Here is a 13,678-nt window from a genome sequence, read left to right on the forward strand (position 1 = left end):
CTGCCTACGTACCATTACTATAACTACGTAAGTGCTGTGACTCAGTCTAATGTGTGGGACCAGGCCAATGGCCTCTGTTTATCTTAGATCTTCATGGTCAAGAACATTATGCCTATTACATTTACATTTACGTCATTTAGCAGACGCTCTTATCCAGAGCGACTTACAAATTGGTGCATTCACCTTATAGCCAGTAGTACAACCACTTTACAATGTAATTTTTTTTATTTTTTTTTATTGATTTAATTTTAAAAATTGTAATTTTTAAAAAAAAATTTAGGGGGGTGGGTTGGGGTAAGGGGGGGGTAGAAGGATTACTTTATCCTATCCCAGGTATTCCTTAAAGAGGTGGGGTTTCAAATGTCTCCGGAAGGTGACTCCGCTGTCCTGGCGTCGTGAGGGAGCTTGTTCCACCATTGGGGTGCCAGAGCAGCGAACAGTTTTGACTGGGCTGAGCGGGAACTATGCTTCCGCAGAGGAAGGGGAGCCAGCAGGCCAGAGGTAGATGAACGCAATGCCCTCGTTTGGGTGTAGGGACTGATCAGAGCCTGAAGGTACGGAGGTGCCGTTCCCCTCACAGCTCCATAGGCAAGCACCATGGTCTTGTAACAGATTCGAGCTTCAACTGGAAGCCAGTGGAGTGTGCGGAGGAGCGGGGTGACGTGAGAGAACTTGGGAAGGTTGAACACCAGGCGGGCTGCGGCATTCTGGATGAGTTGTAGGGGTTTAATGGCACAGGCAGGGAGCCCAGCCAACAGCGAGTTGCAGTAATCCAGACGGGGAGATGACAAGTGCCTGGATTAGGACCTGTGCCGCTTCCTGTGTAAGGCAGGGTCGTACTCTCCGAATGTTGTAGAGCATGAACCTACAGGATCGGGTCACCGCCTTGATGTTAGCGGAGAACGACAGGGTGTTGTCCAGGGTCACGCCAAGGCTCTTCGCACTCTGGGAGGAGGACACAATAGAGTTGTCAACCGTGATGGCGAGATCATGGAACGGGCAGTCCTTCCCCGGGAGGAAGAGCAGCTCCGTCTTGCCAAGGTTCAGCTTGAGGTGGTGATCCGTCATCCATACTGATATGTCTGCCAGACATGCAGAGATGCGATTCGCCACCTGGTTATCAGAAGGGGGAAAGGAGAAGATTAGTTGTGTATCGTCAGCGTAGCAATGATAGGAGAGGCCATGTGAGGATATGACAGAGCCAAGTGACTTGGTGTATAGCGAGAATAGGAGAGGGCCTAGAACTGAGCCCTGGGGGACACCAGTGGTGAGAGCACGTGGTGCGGAGACAGCTTCTCGCCACGCCACTTGGTAGGAGCGACCGGTCAGGTAGGACGCAATCCAAGAGTGAGCCGCGCCGGAGATGCCCAGCTCGGAGAGGGTGGAGAGGAGGATCTGATGGTTCACAGTATCAAAGGCAGCAGACAGGTCTAGAAGGATAAGAGCAGAGGAGAGAGAGTTAGCTTTAGCAGTGCGGAGAGCCTCCGTGACACAGAGAAGAGCAGTCTCAGTTGAATGACCAGTCTTGAAACCTGACTGGTTTGGATCAAGAAGGTCATTCTGAGAGAGATAGCAAGAGAGTTGGCTAGAGACGGCACGCTCAATAGTTTTGGAGAGAAAAGAAAGAAGGGATACTGGTCTGTAGTTGTTGACATCAGAGGGATCGAGTGTTGGTTTTTTGAGAAGGGGTGCAACACTCGCTCTCTTGAAGACGGAAGGGACATAGCCAGCGGTCAAGGATGAGTTGATCAGCGAGGTGAGGTAGGGGAGAAGGTCACCGGAGATGGTCTGGAGAAGAGAGGAGGGGATAGGGTCAAGTGGGCAGGTTGTTGGGCGGCCTGCCGTCACAAGTCGCATGATTTTATCTGGAGAGAGAGGGGAGAATGAAGTCAAAGCATAGGGTAGGGCAGTGTGAGCAGGACCAGCAGTGTCATTTGGCTTAACAAACGAGGATTGGATGTCGTCAACCTTTTTTCAAAGTGGTTGACGAAGTCATCCACAGAGAGGGAGGAGGGGGGATTCAGCAGGGAGGAGAATGTGGCAAAGAGCTTCCTAGGGTTAGAGGCAGATGCTTGGAATTTAGAGTGGTAGAAAGTGGCCTTAGCAGCAGAAACAGATGAAGAAAATGTATTCCATTTCCGCTCAGCTGCCCGGAGCTCTGTTCTTTGAGCTCGCAATGAGTCATCAAGCCACGGAGCTGGAGGGGAGGACCGAGCCGGCCGGGAGGATAGGGGACATAGAGAGTCAAAGGATGCAGAAAGGGAGGAGAGGAGGGTTGAGGAGGTAGAATCAGGAGATTGGAGGGAGAAGCGATTGAGCAGAGGGAAGAGATGATAGGATGGAAGAGGAGAGAGTAGCGGGAGAGAGAGAGCGAAGGTTGCGACGGCGCATTACCATCTGTGTAGGGGCAGAGTGAGTAGTGTTGGAGGAGAGCGTGAGAGAGAAGGATACAAAGTAGTGGTCGGAGACATGGAGGGAAGTTGCAGTGAGATTAGTAGAAGAACAGCATCTAGTAAAGATGAGGTCAAGCGTATTGCCTGCCTTGTGAGTAGGGGGGGACGGTGAGAGGGTGAGGTCAAAAGAGGAGAGGAGTGGAAAGAAGGAGGCAGAGAGGAATGAGTCAAATGTAGACGTAGGGAGGTTGAAATCCCCCAGAACTGTGAGGGGTGAGCCATCCTCAGGAAAGGAGCTTATCAAGGCGTCAAGCTCATTGATGAACTCTCCAAGGGAACCTGGAGGGCGATAGATGACAAGGATATTAAGCTTAAATGGGCTAGTGACTGTGACAGCATGGAATTCAAATGAGGAGATAGACAGATGGGTTAGGGGAAAAATTGAGAATGTCCACTTGGGAGATATGAGGATTCCTGTGCCACCACCCCGCTGACCAGATGCTCTCGGGGTATGCGAGAACACATGGTCAGACGAGGAGAGAGCAGTAGGAGTAGCAGTGTTTTCAGTGGTAATCCGAGGGATTGGAGGGTAGCATAGGCTGGGATGAACTCTGCCTTGTTGGCAGCAGAACGGCAGTTCCAGAGGCTGCCTGAGACCTGGAGCTCCAGGTGAGTGGTGCGTGCAGGGACCACCAGGTTAGAGAGGCAGCAGCCACGCGGTGTGAGGCGTTTGTGTAGCCTGTGCAGAGAGGAGAGAACAGGGATAGGCAGAGGCATAGTTGACAGGCTGCAGCAAATGGCTACAATAATGCAGAGGAGATCGGAATGAAATGAACTAAACATCTGGGAAAGGAGAGAGCGGGGCCTCCCTCACCACAACTCCCAAATATAACTCTCCAAACTTCCACCTCAGAAACTATAATTGTTGTAAACTACAGCGGTTCAATGTTTTCTAGGAATAGACTAACTCAGCTAGCTAACTAGGCGCAGCATTATTCCGTGAACAGCTAGTTAGCTAGAATAGCTAGCAAACTAGCTAGCCATTGCTTTCAGACAAAGAAGAACCCCTCCTTTCACGGCACGAACACACAGAGAGAGCCAAACTAACGTTAACTAGTCACCCATGTCCCGAATTCCCTGAACGACTCGGGCTATCAATATGTAAAAAACAAAACACAAATGTAGGTTATGACTGTCAAAGTCGCGTCAATTCAAATCTGGTATTAGGAACAAAAGAGGTCAACACGACTTCTAAGGTATACTAGTTATTTTAATTAATGCAAAAACCTTCAATGGTAAATATGATGTTTCGTATATACGGACTCTCTGAGATGTCTCGCAGGACACTCCAGAGAACTAACACATTGTTCCAGAAACAATACCCAAATACTCTGACAGAGGAAGTTTCCCACTTCTCTGCTGGCCAATTAGAGTAAAGGACTGAGTGTGGTTTAAACTTACTCAGCCAATCCATTGATTCAGAGGTTGGTCTCATCTCTTCGGCGCCATTTGTTACACACTTCAGCCAGGCACAAGATTATCATAACAACCTATCATAGTGAGAAGAGCCAGCTCCCTTAGACATCATTCCTACGTCAAAGGAAGGCTCACAGGTCACAAATAACTATTATAGTCTAGCATTTGAAGACACAATCCTTATCTTATTTTTACCCCCTAAAACAGCTCTTCACATCAATCACAGCCTTGCCAGGTGTCACAGCCTACATTAGCCCAGTCAAGAATGCATTCTTTCTAAGTTAGTCATCCCATCAGTTTAGGAGAATAATAAATCCCTAATATGACTTACCCCTAGCAGCTACTGTTAGCTAGTGTCGTAGTAAATATAATTTGTTATAGATTGGTCTGACTAAAATGTTCTGTAAGACCCATTTGGAGCCTGTTTTCAATAAATGCTGTGCCAGGTCAGAGAGCAAAAGGTCAGAGAACAAAGGGCAGGAGAACACCTTATCTTCTCAACAGATGGCCTAGGAATGCGATAATAGGACAACACCCCCACCTCCGGCCATAAATCAACAGAGATGCCTCACCAGTTCTTTGACACACACAGACGTCTCACTGTGGACGCACACTCATTCTCAAACCCCCCCTTCTACTGGTCGGGTGCCAAGGGCAGAGGACTCTGCCGTGCACCAATGGGGCTTCTACTCTGGACAGAGCAGACCCGCCTCCTACGCCTCGGGAACCAATCAGGGACTAGAAGAAGGACCCCTTCCTTTATGTTACATTGTATAAAGTAATGCTGTAAACTCTGTTTAATCATCCTTCTCAACTGTCTCCATAAGAGGCAATTGATTGGGGTCCATGCATGTAGCTTGAGCAGGACAAGATCTCTCTGTTTTAATAAACTGCCTTTTTGCATTAAGCAAATTCCTCTCTGTCTAGCGTCGATGGTTTGTACTCCCTCTCCTGAATTATGTGTTCACCAACACTAGCCAAGTGCAAAGCTAGCCACTGAATTGACTCAGCCAGTTCGCGTCTGTTCGCTAGGTCGTTCCAGCTATTGTTTACTAGTAGCTATCCAGGTAGCAACAAGCTAGCTATATTTCAAGCACAGTAGCCACTTGCTACCTAACGTTAACGGCCTATGTCCCTACAGTCCTTATTGTAGGGTATTGATATCAGTCAACTTGTTCCATTTAATTCAAATAACTTTTATTTCCTGAGAGGGAACTTCATGTGTGGTGACGGATTGGTACACACAAGACACATAACAACTTAGAACACAAAATCATGTTCAGTATTAAAGGATTAGAAGCATTCTATGCAATTACAGGTTATACACATTTATATTTGCTATGATAACGTAGAGATGTGTAAGATTGTTTGTGTGTTCTTTAAGGCTGTATTTTTATATGATCAGACTAACAACCATATTATTATTCTGTGACTAGTCTTTGATTCTGACCTCTCACTCCACCAGGTCATATAGAGACCGCGTCATACAGTCATTCTATCTACAGTGCATTCAGAAAGTATTCAGACCCTGAATAATGCTGTAACGTAACAAAATGTGGAAAAAGTCAAGGGGTCTGAATACTTTCCGAATGCCCTGTATAATGCAAACTGGAATTATGAGTGTTTATATTCAAAGCACAGGTGTAGGCCTACAGAATTACTGCTATTTTGGGTTTATTTGTCCCTCAGCTGGTGTATTTTATAGGCTACTTCATATGAATATTTCAAAAATAAATGACTCATTAGGGTAATTCATACATACACCCACACCAATATGGGTGCTTTTATGATAGTTTTACGCATTTCTCTGCAATTGCAAATACAACGATTTATTGGCTATTCTTGTCTACACATAACTGACTTATTTGGGTATTGTAAGCATGCAACAAAGTTATCAATGTAACATTTGTTGAAGAAAAAAAATTATAGGCCTAGTTTTGATATTAAATGAAAGAATGTAGGCTTTTATGCACTGGCCTATCCTGTTACCAAATTACACATGGAGCTAAATTCCCATTAATTACACATCCACAGATGAGACTGGAGTCAATAGAGACAATTTGAACACTGATTATAATCTTCTCCCGAGCAGCGACTCATTAAAACAAATGCTCCAGATTAATTAAACAAGCTCCTCCTGTAGGCTGGTATTACTGAACCCGCGCGCCATCCCACTGGGCACACACTTGTTGAATCAACGTTGTTTCCACGTCATTTCAATGAAATGATGTTGAACCAACGTGGGATAATCAAATCATTAATTTTTTTATTTTTTATTTTTATTGATTTTTTTGTCATTTAGCAGACGTTCTTATCCAGAATGACTTACAGTTAATGAGTGCATACATTATTTTTTTATTTTTCATACTAGCCCACTGTGGGAATCGAACCCACAACCCTGGCGTTGCAAACGCCATGCTCTACCAACTGAGCTACATCCCTACATTGTCACTACATTGTCACATGCGCCAAATACAACAGGTGTAGACCTTACCGTGAAATGCTTACTTACAAGCCCTTAACCAACAATGCAGTTTTAAGAAAAATAAGAGTTAAGAAAATATTTACTAGTTAAACTAAAGTAAACGCCCAGTGGGATGGCTCCAAATTAAATCGACAAAGGTCGCGTGCGGGGTGTAGTGTAGTCTCAATCAATGATGTCAACATGTGACTAATTTAGAGTCCCACCATTCACTCCTAAAGATCATTCTAAATACGAGAACTGGAGAATTTCCATTGCAATGCAGAACCAGATGGCGAATAGTGAATGGAGGGAGTTGTTTGGTGTTCAACTTTCATATTTAAATGTTTTATTGGCCCATCCACCACTCCCCCTATTCGGAGGACAGAAATAACTTTTAATTTTTTGTTACATGTACATTCTACACACATTTTACAAACATGGCACTTTTTTACACAGTAGTTACATAGCAAAAATATAGCAATTTGATATACATCACATCTGGATACATAGTACTTAAACACATCCGGTATACATTATATGCAGTGCCTTGCAAAAGTATTCATCCCCCTTGTCGTTTTTCCTATTTTGTTGCATTACAACCTGTAATTTAAATATATTTGTATTTGGATTTCAGGTAATGGACATACACAAAATAGTCCAAATTGGTGAAGTGAAATTTAAAAAATAACTTGTTTCAAAAAATTCAAATAAATAAATAAAAACAGAAAAGTGGTGTGTGCATAGGTATTCACCCCCTTTGCTATGAAGCCCCTAAATAAGATCTGGTGCATCCAATTACCTTCAGAAGTCACATAATTAGTTAAATATAGTCCACCTGTGTGCAATCTAAGTGTCACATGATCTGTCACATGATCTCAGTATATATACACCTGTTCTGAAAGGCCTCAGAGTCTGCAACACCACTAAGCAAGGGGCACCACCAAGCAAGCGGCACCATGAAGACCAAGGAGCTCTCCAAACAGGTCAGGGACAAAGTTGTGGAGAAGTACAGATCAGGGTTGGGTTATAAAAAAATATCTGAAACTTTGAACATCCCACGGAGCACCATTAAATCCATTATTAAAAAATTGAAAGAATATGCCACCACAACAAACCTGCCAAGAGAGGGCCGTCCACCAAAACTCACGGACCAGGCAAGGAGGGCATTAATCAGAGAGGCAACAAAGAGTCCAAAGATAACCCTGAAGGAGCTGCAAAGCTCCACAGCGGAGATTGGAGTATCTGTCCATAGGACCACTTTAAGCCGTACACTCCACAGAGCTGGGCTTTACGGAAGAGTGGCCATTGCTTAAAGAAAAAAATAAGCAAACACGTTTGGTGTTCGCCAAAAGGCATGTCCAAACATATGGAAAAAGGTACTCTGGTCAGATTACACTAAAATTCAGCTTTTTGGCCATCAAGGACAAAAAGCCATAGAGTTACATTAGAAGTGCCCATCCAAGAAGGCTCAAGGTCATTGGCCACAGATAAAATGACGTCAAATCACGTTATATCTACCATAGCTTTGATTGGACTGATCATGTGTCACGACTTCCGCCGAGGCTGCCTCCCCTCCTTGTTCGGGCAGGTTTCGGCGTTCGTCGTCACCGGCTTACTAGCTACTGCCGATCCCATTTTCATCACTCCACTTGTCATGTCTTGTCTTGTCAATCACACACACCTGGTGCTCATTCCCCTAATTAGTATGTGTATAAGTGTTCCCTCTGTTCCCCTTGTCTTTGTGAGTGATTGTTTCATTGTGAGAGCGAGTAGCTCGGTTGAGCTGTTATTGCCAAGGTGGAATATTTCCCTTGTGATAGTTTCGTTTTGACGCTTGGTGCGTTTTATTCTCTGGACTTCGGTGTTTAACCTCCTGCGCCTGACTCCTTCATTCACACCTCATCACAGAATCACTCACCCGCTGAATGGAGTCAGCAGGAGAAGACGGCATGCCTGGAGTTGTGGCAAGGGTCCAGGAGCATTCCTCGATGCTGGTCAGCTTGGGGGAAGCGATGGATCGGGTTCTTCAGGTAGTACAATGCCTGGAGAAGAGAGGACCCGATCTATCAAGACCAGCTGGTCAACCGGATCCAGCCACCTACACCCCAGCCCATGGACGGATCCAGATATCCCGGCCACCGGCGTTTGATGGGACGGCAGCGTGATGTAAGGGATTTCTGCTCCAACTAGAGTTATGTTTCTCCAGCATCAGGCCGACGCCACTGGAGCGGGAGAAGGTATCTGTCCTCGTTTCCTGCCTTTGTGGGAGAGCCCTGGAGTGGGCCAACACGGTGTGGAACGAGGGAGGTGCCGCGTTGGAGGACTACGGGGAGTTTGCTCGCCTCTTTCGGGCTGTTTTCGATCACCCGCCTGAGGGTCGAGAGGCGGGCGAACGACTGGTCCATCTGAGGCAGGGGCAGAGGACCGCACAGGACTACGCGCTGGAGTTCCGGACGCTGGCAGCGGGGTCCGGGTGGAACGAGCAGGCCCTGATCGACCATTTCCGGTGCCACCTAAGGGAGGACGTCCGACGGGAGCTAGCCTGCCGTGATGCCATGCTATCGTTCTCCCAACTGGTGGACATGGCCATCCGGCTGGACAATCTGCTAGCAGCCAGAGGACGTCCTGGTAGGGGTCTGCCCGTTCCCACTCCGGACAACTCTGACCCCGAGCAGATGGAGCTGGGGGAGCCGCCACTCGAGAGAGCGGAGGAGGACAGCGACAGTGCCACTCTGGTGGCACGAAGGGACAATCCACCTCACGTCGCAGTCAACGTTCCTTTGGGTCTGGAGGCGGTAGGCAGGGTACTCACACATCACCCCAGGTAACGAACACCCAAACTTGTTCAGAGCCCTTTGCAGCTTACTGTACCTTATCTACAGTGGGGAAAAAAAGTATTTAGTCAGCCACCAATTGTGCAAGTTCTCCCACTTAAAAAGATGAGAGAGGCCTGTAATTTTCATCATAGGTACACGTCAACTATGACAGACAAAATTAGGAACAAAATTCCAGAAAATCACATTGTAGGATTTTTAATGAATTTATTTGCAAATTATGGTGGAAAATAAGTATTTGGTCAATAAGTAAAGTTTCTCAATACTTTGTTATATACCCTTTGTTGGCAATGACACAGGTCAAACGTTTTCTGTAAGTCTTCACAAGGTTTTCACACACTGTTGCTGGTATTTTGGCCCATTCCTCCATGCAGATATCCTCTAGAGCAGTGATGTTTTGGGGCTGTCGCTGGGCAACACGGACTTTCAACTCCCTCCAAAGATTTTCTATGGGGTTGAGATCTGGAGACTGGCTAGGCCACTCCAGGACCTTGAAATGCTTCTTACGGAGCCACTCCTTCGTTGCCCGGGCGGTGTGTTTGGGATCATTGTCATGCTGAAAGACCCAGCCACGTTTCATCTTCAATGCACTTGCTGATGGAAGGAGGTTTTCACTCAAAATCTCACAATACATGGCCCCATTCATTCTTTCCTTTACACGGATCAGTCGTCCTGGTCCCTTTGCAGAAAAACAGCCCCAAAGCATGATGTTTCCACCCCCATGCTTCACAGTAGGTATGGTGTTCTTTGGATGCAACTCAGCATTCTTTGTCCTCCAAACACGACGAGTTGAGTTTTTACCAAAAAGTTCTATTTTGGTTTCATCTGACCATATGACATTCTCCCAATCCTCTTCTGGATCATCCAAATGCACTCTAGCAAACTTCAGACGGGCCTGGACATGTACTGGCTTAAGCAGGGGGACACGTCTGGCACTGCAGGATTTGAGTCCCTGGCGGCGTAGTGTGTTACTGATGGTAGGCTTTGTTACTTTGGTCCCAGCTCTCTGCAGGTCATTCACTAGGTCCCCCCCCGTGTGGTTCTGGGATTTTTGCTCACCGTTCTTGTGATCATTTTGACCCCACGGGGTGAGGTCTTGCGTGAAGCCCCAGATCGAGGGAGATTATCAGTGGTCTTGTATGTCTTCCATTTCCTAATAATTGCTCCCACAGTTGATTTCTTCAAACCAAGCTGCTTACCTATTGCAGATTCAGTCTTCCCAGCCTGGTGCAGGTCTACAATTTTGTTTCTGGTGTCCTTTGACAGCTCTTTGGTCTTGGCCATAGTGGAGTTTGGAGTGTGACTGTTTGAGGTTGTGGACAGGTGTCTTTTATACTGATAACAAGTTCAAACAGGTGACATTAATACAGGTAACGAGTGGAGGACAGAGGAGCCTTTTAAAGAAGAAGTTACAGGTCTGTGAGAGCCAGAAATCTTGCTTGTTTGTAGGTGACCAAATACTTATTTTCCACCATAATTTGCAAATAAATTCATTAAAAATCCTACAATGTGATTTTCTGGAAAACATTTTCTCAATTTGTCTGTCATATTTGACGTGTACCTATGATGAAAATTACAGGCCTCTCTCATCTTTTTAAGTGGGAGAACTTGCACAATTGGTGGCTGACTAAATACTTTTTTTGCCCACTGTATCTCCTTTCCCGATCACCTGGTAGTTTCCCAGTGTAAGGCGCTAGTCGATTCAGGCGCAGCTGGGAACTTTATGGACAGGGCATTTGCACGCCGTCAAGGCATTTAATTGGTTCTCCTATCCATTCCACTCCCCATCAGAGCACTTGATAGTCGACCATTAGGGTCCGGGTTGGTTAAGGAGGTTACTGTACCAGTCACCATGATTACACAGGAGACGCATGTTGAGCAGATCACTTTTTTGATTATTGAGTCTCCTGCTTACCCTGTAGTCTTAGGTATTCCGTGGTTAGCCCTTCACAACCCCAATTTTTCATGGCTGCAGAGGGTTCTTACAGGGTGGTCGCGTGAGCGTCCGGGTAGGTGTCTAGGTGTTTCCGTTGGTGCGACCACCGTGCGCATTCCCCCCAAATGCCATGATCTGGCGCTCACGTTTTCCAAGACGCAAGCGACTAAATTACCACCTCATCGGGAGGTGGATTGCGCGATAAACCTTCGGGTAGACGCTGTACCTCCCAGGAGTCATGTGTATCCCCTGTCGCAGGCTGAGACGGAGGCTATGGAAACATACGTCACCGAGTCCGTGCGCCAGGGGTATATACGTCCCTCCACTTCACCTGCTTCCTCAAGTTTCTTCTTTGTGAAGAAGAAAGATGACGGTTTACGCCCATGCATTGATTATCGACCACTGAATAAGGTGACGGTACGATTTAGTTATCCTCTTCCCCTCATTCCTTCAGTGATTGAGTCAACGCATGGGGCCCATTTTTTCACCAAATTAGACCTCAGGAGTGCCTACAACCTGGTGCGTATTCGGGAAGGGGATGAGTGGAAAACAGCATTCAGCACAACATCGGGGCATTATGACTACATGGTGATGCCCTACGGTTTGATGAATGCGCCATCCGTTTTCCTGTCCTTTGTGAACAAGGTGTTTCGGGACAAGCTTGGTCGCGGTGTGGTGGTCTACATCGATGACATCCTGGTGTATTCCTCTACGCGCGCCGAGCATGTGTCCCTGGTTCGCAAGGTACTGGTCCGACTGCTGGAAAATGATCTTTATGCCAAGGCAGAGAAGTGTGAGTTTTTCCAGCTGTCAATCTCCTTCCTCGGATACCGCATTACTACCACAGGTGTGGAGATGGAGGGAGATCGCATTTCAGCCGTGCGTAATTGGCCGACTCCAACCACAGTGAAGGAGGTGCAGCGCTTCCTTGGCTTTGCCAACTACTATCGGAGGTTTATTCGGGGCTTTGGCAAGGTCGCAGCTCCCATTACCTCCTTGTTGAAGGGTGGGCCGTCCCGGCTCCGCTGGTCTGCTGAAGCTGATTTGGCCTTCAGTAGATTGCGGGGTCTGTCCACCTCCGCCCCGGTACTGGCTCACCCCGATCCATCACTACCGTTCGTAGTGGAGGTGGATGCGTCCGAGTTATGGATAGGCGCTGTCTTATCCCAACGCTCAGGCACGCCACCCAAGCTCTGCCCCTGTGCCTTCTTTTCAAAGAAGCTCAGCTCGGCGGAGCAGAACTACGGTGTTGGTGATCGGGAGCTGCTGGCTATTGTCCGAGCTTTGACGGTGTGGAGGCATTGGCTCGAAGGGGCGAAACACCCTTTCCTCGTCTGGACAGACCACCGTAACCTGGAGTACATTCGGGCAGCGAGGAGGCTGAATCCTCGCCAGGCCAGGTGGGCCCTCTTCTTCACCCGGTTTGATTTCACACTCTCATACATTCCGGGTACGAAGAACGTCAAGGCAGACGCACTCTCGGCTGTATGACACAGAGGAGAGGCCCAGAGACAACACCACCATACTCCCGACCTCATGCATTGTGGCGCCAGTAGTATGGGTGATGGACGCGGATATAGCGCAGGCATTACGCACAGATCCATCTCCACCGCAGTGTCCAGCTGGGCTGCAGTACGTGCCTGTGTTCATCTGTGATCGTCTGATCTACTGGGCACACATGTCACCCTCCTCTGGTCATCCAGGTATCGGTCGTACAATGCGCTGTCTGACCGAGAAGTACTGGTGGCCTACCTTGGCTAAGGACGTGAGGGTGTATGTTTCCTCCTGCTCAGTGTGCGCCCAGAGTAAGGCACCTAGGCATCTCCCAGCGGGTAAGCTACAACCTTTACCAGTTCCACAACGACTATGGTCTCACCTTAGTATTGATTTTCTTACTGATCTTCCCCTCTCCCAAGGTAACACCACTATCCTGGTCGTTGTGGATCGCTTTTTGAAGTCCTGCCGCCTCCTTCCTCTGCCCGGTCTCCCCACAGCCCTACAAACTGCGGAGGCTCTGTTTACTCACGTCTTCCTGCACTACGGGGTACCAGAGGACTGGTTTCGGCACGCGGAGGGGACTTGGGACGCTGCCCACGTTCGCCTCCAGCGCGCCGTGCGTCGTCAGAAGGCGAACGCTGACCGCCACCGCAGGGAGGCCCCGGTTTTCGTACCAGGGTATCGGGTCTGGCTCTCGACCCGGAATCTACCCCTCCGGCTGCCCTGCCGAAAGCTGAGCCCACGGTTTGTGGGGCCGTTTAAAGTCCTGAGGAGGATAAGGGAGGTTACATACAGGTTGTTAATCTCCCCTGATTACCGTATTAACCCCTCGTTTCATGTGTCTCTCCTCAGGCCGGTGGTAGCTGGTCCGCTCCAGGAGTCTGAGGTGCGGGAGGTTCCTCCACCTCCTCTGGACATCGAGGGGGCCCCGACGTACTCTGTCCGTTCCATACTGAATTCGAGGCGTTGGGTGGGGGGCCTTCAGTATCTCGTGGAGTGGGAGGGGTACGGTCCGGAGGAACGGTGCTGGGTCCCAAGGAGGGACATCCTCGATCCCTTCCTGTTGAGGGATTTCCAC

The sequence above is a fragment of the Coregonus clupeaformis genome, chromosome 1 (genome assembly GCF_020615455.1).
Source record: "Coregonus clupeaformis isolate EN_2021a chromosome 1, ASM2061545v1, whole genome shotgun sequence".
Classification (NCBI taxonomy): Eukaryota; Metazoa; Chordata; class Actinopteri; order Salmoniformes; family Salmonidae; genus Coregonus; species Coregonus clupeaformis.